Source organism: Nannospalax galili, unplaced genomic scaffold (genome assembly GCF_000622305.1).
Source record: "Nannospalax galili isolate Female #2095 unplaced genomic scaffold, S.galili_v1.0 scaffold346, whole genome shotgun sequence".
NCBI classification, from domain to species: domain Eukaryota; kingdom Metazoa; phylum Chordata; class Mammalia; order Rodentia; family Spalacidae; genus Nannospalax; species Nannospalax galili.
The window spans coordinates 4,205,530-4,217,182 of record NW_008357637.1 but is presented as its reverse complement, the minus strand read 5'-3'; the positions used below and the strand labels follow the sequence as shown (position 1 = coordinate 4,217,182).

Here is an 11,653-nt window from a genome sequence, read left to right as displayed (position 1 = left end):
CCCCTCTCCCCTCTCCCCTTTCTCCTCTCCTCCTTTCTCCTTTCCTAACCTCTTTGAGTCTCTCTTGCCTCCTTCCCTTTAGTCTTCCAGACCTAACCACCCATGTTTTCTCCCCAACTCCTGCCCCTAGAGCAAGGGCAGACAATTTCTGACCTTAGTTTGGTGGGAAAGAGTGTATTTTGGTTTGTTCCTGAGTGTCTGGAAGAGATCCTTTTGTTTGTGTCTAAGTGTGGAATAAGAGGCATTTCAACAAGAGTTGATGGTGTACAGAAGCGGGAGAGAGGAGAGAAGCAACGTGCTGGTGTCTTTTGCAGCCACTGTTCCATGGAAGCCCAGGATTTGGAATCCTGCTAGATGGGTCATATTCATCTCCCCTCACCTTCCCTCTCCTCTTTCCTCTCTCCTCTCTCCCTCCTCCTCCTCCTCTCTCCCTCCTCCTCCTCCTCTCTCCCTCCTCCTCCTCCTCTTCCTCCTCCTCCTCCTCCCTTCTCCTCGCTCTCTCTCTCTCTCTCTCTCTCCTGCTTTCCTTTCCTCTGACCTCCAGCTCACTCTGCTGAGTTCTTCTCCCAGTAAGTTCCTTCCAGAACTCCCTGGCCTGGGATCTTTTCCCCAGGCCCTACAACTCTGTAAGAGGCTGAGAAGGTGGATCACGTGGGTCACGACATTCCCTTTAGTGACTCAAGCACCCCACCACCTCCCATCCCCCAACAAGGCCAAGCTTTCTTGATTTCAGCCACTCTGGAGTCTCCTGTTTCATCACTCTAGAGCCATTAAAGAGCCCAAGTACTCCCTGGAGTATTGAACGGTGGGCATAGCAGGGGAAGAGGGAGGCTGCACACGCTTTAGACATTTGTGCTTCGCGCCTTCACTCCTACCACAAGACAAGAAGGTTTATGGATGGCACTGACACACTTACCTGGTCCTCCTTCCCAACAAGGATTTTAGCGAGCCAGACGGCCGTTAGGTGTGACGTTGCCGCGGGGAGGAAGGCTGAAAGATCCCGATACCTCCCAGGGAGCAGGGGTGTTCTCCCCCCCACCCCAACCAGCTGCAGTGCGGGAGGTGTAGCTGTGGCAGGCGGCAGGGCCTCCGCCTCCGGCTCCTGCGGTGCCGCCGCCTCCTGGTCGGTGCAGACCGGGTGTCTCTCAGGCTGCAGCACCCCGCGCCCCCGCCCAGCGTCCTCTGTAAGAAGCCCGCCACCCGTCTTGCACGCCTTGCTCGCACAGGCTCGGTTACATCTGGGATGCATTGCCCCTTAATTGTCAACCCCATTATTGTGATCAAGTGAATGTTGCTAATCTCTACATTTATTGTTTAGATAAATAGAGGCTGCGTTTAATCAATATGCAGGGCCCAAGCCCTCGCTGCGCTGAGTAACTTAAGTCAACGGTGAAAATTTCAGTGTGTGCGTAATTACAGAGCACGCGGAATTTTCACTCGATCCTAATTCCACATCTTTTCTCCCACCCGGGAGCAGCAGAAGGAGGGAACCGGAGGAATCTCCACCCTCTAAGGAGTTGAGGGCCTGCTCCTTTAGAGCCAGAAAAGGGCTTGAGCGCGGTGACACTGCGCGCCCTGCCCCGGACCCGTGGTGCTGAGTGGGAGGTGGATCTGAAGACGAGCCTAAACTTCAAGCGGCAGAATCCAGTACGCGGCGTCTGCTTTCCCTGGCTTCTGGACCCCTCCCCCAATCGGCAGACAGGAGGAGGGAGTTCCCCTCTCGGCGGGTCCCCGCGGGGGAGAAGGCTGGAGGCGGGATCCTGGGAGCGACTTGCCCCACGCTGTCCACGCGCGGCCGTGCCTCGCGCTCTGGTCTCCTGCCCCTCCTCTCCGACTTGCCCTGGGGTCCGAGAGAGTGATTGCGCAAGGAGAAAGCTACGCTCTTGCGCTTCTAGAATGCTATTGTTTCCTAATTAAGAGGACCCCAGCTCAGCGTGAGGACGATCAGAGATTCGCCTCAAGGAGTAGGTAGTCCCCTTGAGCCAGAGCTGCTGTGGCCTTCTTGTTGCCTCTAGGCTCCAGGAGTGACCTCGGACTGGGGGCCTCTGAGCCTCGGCAGAGAAAGGGTTAGCTGGGAATCTTCCAGGTCATTGCGGAAATGATTGGACCCCTCCAGAGTTCGGTGGAGTGAGCTCAAGAGGCTGACCCTTAAGTTTGAGAGACTAACACTTCTTAGGTACACTGTGCTTCATTCCTGGGTGTTTGGTATAAACAACCAGTAACTCTGGTTGTAACCAGACGCTGGTCTTGCATGAAATTGTCTTGTTTTATATAAACAGAATTCTAAAGTCAACTCCTCACTTGCAAGTTCAGGGTGTGGGTGCAACCAGTAGACTAAATTATAGCTGGAGCTTGAATTTAGAGCCCTAGATACTGGATAGCAGCTAGCTGTTTTTAATTTTGGGGAATTGAACAGTTCTCATATAAGGTATCTCTCTCTGCTTTCTTCTTTCCTTAAAAGTTGAATAGCATTCAGAACAAGAGGGAAATTAAACACAAATGTGAGGGCAATCCCCAAAGCCCTTCAAAAAGGGATAATAATCCCCTTTTGAACCTCCCTCTGCCGGGTCTAAGCTACTCGCAAGCCTCCGATTCCCTTATCATATACGCAGATCTTTCACCACTGCCACACAACGGGGCAGTGAATATAGTTCACGAATGAATATAGTTTCAGACTCTTTTGATTGGTAATGTTAACCTTTTCTGAGCTAGGTCTTCTGGGTAGGCACAAGCCCTTTGGAGGTCTCAGGAACTGAGGATAAGTTAAGGCTCACCACTTAAAGTTCTGATCTTGGCCAGGTCTCAAAACTTGTCAAAATGGAGCTAAGGATTTCAATTTTGAAGGATTGTTATGAAGGTTAAATAAAACTCTGTTGAGAAATTCCTAGCATTGCCTCCATACCTACTAAGAGTTAAACTAGAAAAGGTCTTGCCTTCCTGTGAAATATCATTCCTGGCTAAAGCAATGAAATTAAAGCAAAACCAACAGCTATTCTGAAACAGATTCTTAGTGACCAGCTTAGGAAGGTGGGCAAGGGAATACCTAGTACAGTGGCAGCAGCAGCTGGCTGATTCCTTTTGGAGGGGTTACAGTTAGTGCTTCAGCTAGCAACACAGTGCATGGATTCTAGGAGTGGATTTGGGGGGGGCATTGATTTGTTTTGTGTGTTTAAAATTTTTATTTAAAAATTGTGTGTATGTGCATGCATCTCTGTGGAGGTATGTTCATGTTGCATGCAGGTGCCTGTGGAGACAGCTGCCCATCCCCCTACAGCTGAAGTGACAGTTGTGAGCCCAGTGAAGTGGGTGCTGGGAAACAAACTCAGGTCCTCTGCTAGAGTAGTCTGTGCTCTTAACCACAGAGCCATCTTCCCAGCCTTTGTTTTGGATTTTTTGAGACAGGATCTCACTGTGTATTAAGCTGGCCCTGAACTCACTTTTGTAGCCCAGGTTAGCCTCAAACCTGCATGCCTCCTGCCTCTGCCTCCCTGGAGTTACAGATGTGTGCTACCATAGCCAGTCCTAGCTTGGGAATAGGAGATCTTGTTTCTAAGAATAACAGCTAGCATCTATTGAGAAATTATTGCATCCCAGGCACTATGCCAATGCTTTACCCATGGCACTTTAGTTATTTGCACACTATTCTTAACATGCAAGTATTACTGATATCTCTCTTTTTAAACATTTACTATAGGGTGTCAAATACATATTTAAAAGTAGAGAAAATGCTGTAAAGAATCCTTCTGTGCCCATAAATAACTTTTATAATTGTTTTTGTTAAATAACATTTAGCTAATTGTTTAAGTCTCTTTTTTAATATTTTATCTATTTTTTGTTTTATGCGTATGAGTATATTGCCTGCATGTATGTGAATGCACTTGTGTCTTGCAATATGAGTATATTGCCTGCATATATGTGAATGCACTTGTGTCTTGCAATGCCGCGGAGGTCAGAAGGCATCAGATTCCCCTGGAACTGGAGTTAAGTAGCCACCATGTGGGTGCTGGGAATTGAACCTGGGTCCTCTGTAAGAGCAGTCAGTGCTCTTAGCCACTAACCATCTCTCTAGCCCCTCTTAAGTCTCTTTTAATCTATAGGTCTCTAAATTCTTTTTTTCTTTTCTTGTTTACATTGAGTGCCTCCCTCTTTTTCCTTGCAGTTCCTTTGTTGACTGAGTCATTGGTCCTGATATCCATTTTTAAAATGAAGAAATTGAGGCTCAAAGAGTTTAGAGAAATTTAGTAATGGATAGAAAAGGAATTTGGTTTTAGTCACGTCCAAATACAGAACCCAAGTATTTAATGGCTTTATTATAATTCCTTTAAATCAAGAGATGAAAATCAAGACATAGAAAAACCCAGTCACCCTTGAACATTTCAGAACATTCATGACTTCCTTAAGCAACCAGTTCCTTTACCAAGTACACACAGAACACCATTCACTTAAAACCCAGGCAGGGTTTTAAATTTGGGGAGAAAAACTGAAGATAGGATAATTCTGTATGACCAATTCATGCATGCACATGCATCTATGACACAAGCAGATTTTTATTTCCAACAAACATTTAGTAAGATAAAAACATTTGTTAAACCTACTGAATCCCTTTTCTCCTTCCTCTTCATTCTCTTCCTGTTTTCTTCTTCCTTTTCCAAAGCAAGACAAGGAGAAAACATCTCTTTCAAGTAGTTATTTTAAAATACCAGTCAAATTAACAATTTGGGAGTTTGATATGTGATATCTGGCTTTTGTTACGGTGGTTTTGAAACCATAGTTACCTTAGCAACTGAATACATTTTTTTCTTTAAAAATATTTTAGCTGTCTGGAGGAGAAAAAAAAAAGGAAAAAAAAAAAAAAAAAAAAAAAAAAAAAAAAAAAAAAAAACTTCTTGCCAGAATTTTCCCATAATGGCTTCCATTAAGTGCAGTGACTTCTATTGGAGAGGCCAGCACTGCTGTCTCCTGCTGTCACCAGTCATTCACTGATCTAGCAGATGTTTTGTTTGATAAGGCCAATTTGAGCTTTATAAAACATTTATTTTTTCACCTCCAAGGAGCAAATACCAGTAAGGTTAGGATTCAGTGTTGATCACTAGATGCCAGACAAGGATCTCAACCTGCCCATGGAGCTTCTAGGGGAGAAGAAAAACTAAAACAAATCTAAAGACTTCATTTACTAAAAAGAAAGGAGACAAAAAGAAAAGAAGAGGGGGGATGGTTAAAGGGCATTAGATCAGTCCCTCGGGACTTAGCAAGAGGAAAAAAGCCATGCTGAAGAGCCAGTAGTCTACTGTGGAATCTTCCTGGAAATGCCTGGTAGGTATGCCATTGCCAAAGAGGGCCACATCATCGACAGTGAGAAAACAGGATGGAAGATGTGATGTGAATAGCATTTCATCTTATATATTTGATGAACTGTTGCAAGAAGGTGAAGCAGAGCAGAATCAGCATGGGAAACAAGTGTACATGAGGAGTTCCTACAGCCACTAGACTGAGCACTGGAGGAAACAGTCACGTGCATGGGAACCAAAGGTCCCCCATCATCATGCCCCCAATACAGATAGCTCTAGATTCCTCTTTAAAAACAACAAAAATTGATTAAATAAAATTAAGAAAATCTAAATGCTTTCTCCTGTAGAAGATTAAGTTTCAAGACCTGGAGTTACGGTATAAGCAAATCAAAAGTAGGAAAAGAAAGTATTAGGCGGGTCTGCTCCTTTAGGTATGGTGCCCACTATTATGGTCTTCCTGGGGATTACTTAGTCATTTTTGCAGAAGAGAGAAAAACATCTGGAAGAGGAAATCATCCTTTGTGACATAATCATTAAACATAGTTTGAAAGGATAAAAGTTTCAGTATTCAGGATTTTATTTTCCAAAGCAATATAATACTTTGACTTGAGGAATTGTATTTTGAACTAAAGTGAAAACTGCAAAGAGAGAGAACACTGACTCTATTTGCAGAAAATAACATTTTCTATAGTTAATTCACCCTGAACAGTATGTATTTGAAATATGTGCATATTCTTTATTCCTTTCAAGGAAAAAAAAAGAACCAGAATCAGCAATATCAATTAGGCCTTTTTCCTTTAATATCTTGTTTGTTTTTGAGACAGTCTCACTATGTAGCTCTGCTTCACCTAGAACTCTTTTTTAATTTAATTTTTGTGTGTTCAAGTGTTTATGTGTATGTATGTATGTATGTATGTATGTATGTATGTATGTATGTATATCTATCATGTGTGTACCTGGTGCCTACAGAAGCCAGAAGAGGGCATCAGGTTTCCTGGAACTAGAGTTACACACAATTGTGAGCTACCTTGTGAGTACTGGAAACTGAACCTGGGTCCTCTGTAAGAGCCGCAAGTGCTCTTAACCCCTGAGTCATCTCTCCAGGCCCTAGAACTTCTTACATAAACTGGATTGGTCTCAAACTCACTGAGCTCTGCCTGCCTCTGCTTCCTTGATGCTGAGATTACAGTTATAAGTTAGTTATTTTTTCTTAACTACTTCAACAATTAAAGGAACCTGCTACTTCTTTGTTGACCATCTATGCAAGGCTAACTATACCTGTGCTGTATTTCCACCTGAAGAATCATGGGATGAATCAAATCCAGCCCTTATATGAAATCCCAAACTGGAGAACAATGGGTCTCCAGAGGAAACTCTTACTGCTGGTGCTGTTAGGTGAGGAAGAGGAAGTGGATATTGGGAAGATGAGAAGTGTCCACTATAGAGAGCATAGAGAAAGGCAAGATGTGCCAAGGGTGGTGGCCCATGCCTGTAATCCCAACACTCAGGAGGCAGAGGCAGGTGAATCACACATAGTGAGTTCCAGGCCAGCTGGGGGCCACAGGAAGACCTTGTTTTAAAAAAAAAAGGAAAATAATATTGAACGGTGAATTTGGAATATTAGTTACTTTTATGTTGCTTTGATTTAAAAAACCATGACCAAGGCAACTTATCAAATGAAGAGTTTATTGGCTTCCGTTCCAGAGGAATGAGATTCCATCATGGTGGGGAGGCATGGTGGCAGAGCCAGCGGGAGCAGAAAGCTGAGCACTCACATCTTAAAGCAGGCACAGGAAGCAGAGAGACAAACTCAAAATGGGACCAGGCTCTAAATTCTCAAAACCCACCCCCAGTGACATGCTTCCTCTAACAAGGCCATACCTCCTAAACCTCTGTAAACCATACTAAGTATTCAAATACTTGGAGCCTATGGGGGACACATATTTAGTCACCACAACTGGTTTGATAACAAGGCTGAGGAAATTAGAGTGAAAGATTATTCTGACAAGTTTCAGTATTGGTAACAATAAACATTTATGAGCAGAATTTGAAAAATATGTGGTACATTCAATTACTTCTAGTCCTTGACTCATTTTTTGTCATTCAAAACAAAATCCTTCTTATTTATTTTTATTTAACCAGTGTTTTGTTTTGTTTTGTTTTGTTGTGAGACAGGGTCTCACTATGTAGCCCTGACTGGCCTGAAACTTGCTATATAGACCAGGTTGGCCTTAAACTGATAGGATTCAGACTGCCTCTGAGGCTGAGTGCTGGGACTGAAGGTATGCATCACCACACTCCACAGTCACTGGTTTTTGAATAAGATTATTCTTATTCTAGTCCTACATTTTCCTTTTTTTTAACTTTTACAAAAACTTTATTGAGAATTTCATACATGCATATAAGGTGTTTTGATCAAATCCATGCCCACTCCCTCCCAACACCTCCCATATCTCCCCAATCATTTTTCCTTTTTTCTTTTCTTCTTTATTTATTTTTATGGGGCTTTTGGGAAGAGGCTCAAGGACACTTTGATTTTTAGCCAAGAAACTGGCTACTTTTCTTTGGTGTCTTTTTACCCTAACTGCCTAGTCAATTCCTACCTCCTATTCTTATCACACCATCCTTTGACGAGTTTGACCAAATTTCCAATAGGAAATCGGGACGCAGACAGCTCTGGCTTCTTCCATGCTGAACAGGGATGCAGAATGGGGCAATTGGAGTACCCCTTCAGTGGGTCTATCTAAAAGACTCCCAAATTGCATAACTCTTATCTCAAGGAGGAAAAGAAAGTCTTTGAATCGTGAATAGAGATGTGAAGGAGAAGTAAAGGCAAGAGTAATTAGCACTACAAGTTCTAGACAGGGAACTAGAAAAAAAGCCAGAACAGGGCAATTTTCAAATGTTCATATGAGAGTCCATTGGAGTTTCTTGACAAGGGCTTCCAAAAGCATCCCTCTATTGGGTTCCTCCTCATTTTTCTCTTGTCTTCCAAGGCTGGACTCTAGAATGATGGATTCAGGATTTGCTTTCAGGTATTTTGATAGCTGTTGGAGTGGTTAGAATCAGTGTCAGTTCCCTCTCAAAGGCTTCTAGATAGGGGGCGAAAACAAATTTATCCATCATTTTAGAACAATAGCTGGTTGTCTCCCTTAGCTACAGATGGGCACTACAGTATTGCAGACCAAGATTTGAAATCTTACATCTGAGCAGCACTTTCTGGTTAGGAACAAAATCATCAATGAGGAAATAATTGTCTAAATAACTTTTTATATAGATTTAAGCCTAGTGTCTGGGAAGTGTATTCCCTTGAACTCTTAAAGAAACATACTGATGACTTTACTCTTTGGTTATACTTTCCTTTTGGGTGTTTTAAGACCATACAGTTGGCCCAAATATATCAATTTATTTTAATACTTAAGGTCATTTGAGGATCTGTTCCTCAGGGGTCACATGGGCTTGGGAAGAGTTCCTGGCTCCTTTCTTTTACCAGTTCCATCTATGTGAAGATAAGTCAAAGGTCCTGCTCAACCATGTCTGGCTTCACTTGGAAACATGAATGAGATGTTTCCTCCAAGTTGACCCTCCTCTTTGTAGACTGGACACTAGTCCAAGTCCATTTCGTGGGGTCTCCATGTCCTCCCTAAACAAGAGGACAGGTGACTACCACATTTATAGGACATTTTGAGAAATGTTTCACCTTGGAGGGCAAGGGGCAAAACTTGTCCTTTAAGTCCCTCTGACCACATTAGTATAGGCCTTAAAGTATGGCTGTTAAACATCTAGTCCTGCATTTTCATAATTGTTCCTTTCCTTATATTTGTCTTTTTCTTTTCCTACTTGACAGAATTTGGCTTTCCATTTCATGATTTTTTTTCTTTTTGTCCTGACCACCTTGCTGGGTGAATGCCACATGGACAGTTGTGCCATAGCTTTTCCCAGTGTAGATGGCATATTTCTTCCTGTCAACCTAGACTGCTTTACCAATCTGCTGACCTTTATTTACAGTGCCCTCCCACAACCAGAACTCCATCACACTTTTGGGTACATAAAGATCAAACATTATGCTTTGTCTCAGCTCTTTGGAAAGAGGGAAAGACATATTCTTCCTCTGAATGTGAAAGGGTATAGTGAAATGCATCTGCCACCACCACAAAAGGGAAGACTTTTTATTATTTTATTTTATTTTAGACAAGGCCTCACTATGCAGCCTGGAACTTTCTCTGTAGACAAGACTGGCCTCAACAGAAACCTGCCTGCCTCTGCCTCCCAAGTGCTGAGAGTAAAGATTTGTGCTTTATTCTTTTTTAAAAAATGTTTTATTTAAGCCAGGTGTGGTGGCACATGCCTGTAGTCTCAGCACTTGGGAGGCAGAGGCAGGTGGATCTCTGTGAGTTCAAGCCAAGCCTGTTCTACATAGTGTGTTCCAGGACAGCTGGGGCTACAGAAAGACCCTGTTCCAAAAAGACTGAAAAAAACCCAACCAAACAACAACAACAACAACAACAACAAAAACGGAAAAAAAGATGCCCCCCCCAAAGTGGCACATCTATAACTTTTTAAAAATATTTTATTTGTTATTTTTATTTTATGTATATGAGTGTATTGCCTGCATGTATGTAAGTGCACCCATGTTGTGCAATACCCACAGAGGTCAGAAAAGACTGTTGGACCCCCTTGAACTGGAGTTATGGATGGTTGTTAACCGCCATGTGGATGCTGGTAACCGAACCTGAGTCCTCTGCAAGAGCAGCAGTGCTCTTAACCACTGAGCAAACTCTCTAGTCCCAGCTTCTTTATTTTTAAATAATTTCAAATTTACAGAAAAGTTGTAAGAATCATACAAAGAAGCACTTTGACTTATCATTTACCAGATTCACCAAATTTTAATATTTTGCATCATTTGCTTTATTATTCTCTCCAAAGAATCAGCTTTATAAGAAGACCATGGGGGTTTGGTTTGAGAGAAAACAAAGTTTGAGACAATGCTAGGATATGAGTGGAAAGCTTAGCTATACTGGAATTCAAGAAAAAGACTACACATAAAAATACAAACTCAAAGAAAAAATTTACATAGCACTGACTTGACTGAGGATAGGACTTTGGGGGAAGAGAATTCTGGAAGACAAAAAGGCTCAGTTCTAGTCAATAAAAAGGCAATTAGTCTATAAAATGGAAATACTTTCATATTTTGATCTTTAATGAGCAAAATGATAGTCATATGCTATTCTTATCCTTTTGTTTTGTTTTATCTTTCTTTTCAATGTTGGGAATTGAACCCAGGGTCTCATCCATGCTAGGCAAACAGTATACTACTGAGCTATATCCCCAGTCCTACTGCTGTTGTTTCTAATTTAAGAGCTACTTTTTTATGTGTATGAGTATATTGCCTGCATGTGTGTAAGTGCACTTGTGTTGATGGAGGTCAGAAGAAGGTATCATATCCCCTGGAACTGGAATCACAGATGGTTGTCAGTTGCCATGAGGATGCTGGGAATTAAACCTGGGTCCTCTGCAAAAGCAATCAGTGCTCTTAACTGCTGACCATCTCTCCAGCCTCAGAGAGAGCTACTTTAAAAAATTATTTTTATTTTATGTATATGTGTATTGCTTGTATGTATGTAAGTATGCACCCATGTCCTGCAGTGCCCATGGAGGTTAGAAGAGGGCATTGAATTCCTGTGAAACTGGAGTTATAGATGGTTGTTAGCCACCATGTGGGTGTTGGGAATTGAACCTGGGTCCTCTGCAAGAGCAGCCAGTGCTGTTAACCAATATGCTATCTCTCCAGCCCCATTGAGAGTTACTTTGAACAAGTTGATGATATGGTTTGTATTAGTTATCTGTCTTGTTGCAGTGACAAAATACCCTGACTAAAGCAGTTTAAGGAAGAGTTTATTTTAGCTCACCTTTAAAAAGTATAGTCCATCATGACAAAGTCATGGTGACAGGGCTGAGGCAGCTAGTCATAGTTCATCTGAAGCCAGGAAGGAGAGAACAATGCATGCTCAGTTCATTTGCTAGTGTTTATTCAGTCTAGAATCCAAGTCCATTGAATGGGGTAGCCCACACTCAGGGTGGGTCTTCCTACCTCACTTCACTTATTCTAGATAACACCTCATAGGTATGCCCAATGCTTGTCTCCTACTTGATCCCAGATCCTGTCTATAATAATAACCATCACATGGTTCTGTTCTTGTTAGCTTTAATTATCAACTTGACACAGCCTAGAGTCATCCAAGAGGAAAGCCTGAACTAAGGAATTATATAGGTCACATTGGCCTGTGGACATGTCTGTGGGGAACTGATTGCTAATTGATACAGGGTAGCACCATCCCTAGGCAAGTGGTTCTGGGCTGTGTAAG

At 42.6% G+C, this 11,653-nt stretch overlaps 1 protein-coding gene across 1 annotated transcript in view; it reads right to left on the bottom strand.

Moving 5' to 3' along the window:
• Sp9 (Sp9 transcription factor) overlaps nucleotides 1–1,105 on the bottom strand; it is a 10,992-nt gene extending 9,887 nt beyond the window's left edge. Inside the window, exon 1 of the mRNA XM_008855283.2 lies at nucleotides 917–1,105. The gene's annotated coding sequence lies outside the window, so the exon portion shown is untranslated. The remainder of the gene's footprint in view (nucleotides 1–916) is intronic.
• Between the last annotated feature and the right edge of the window lie 10,548 nt (nucleotides 1,106–11,653).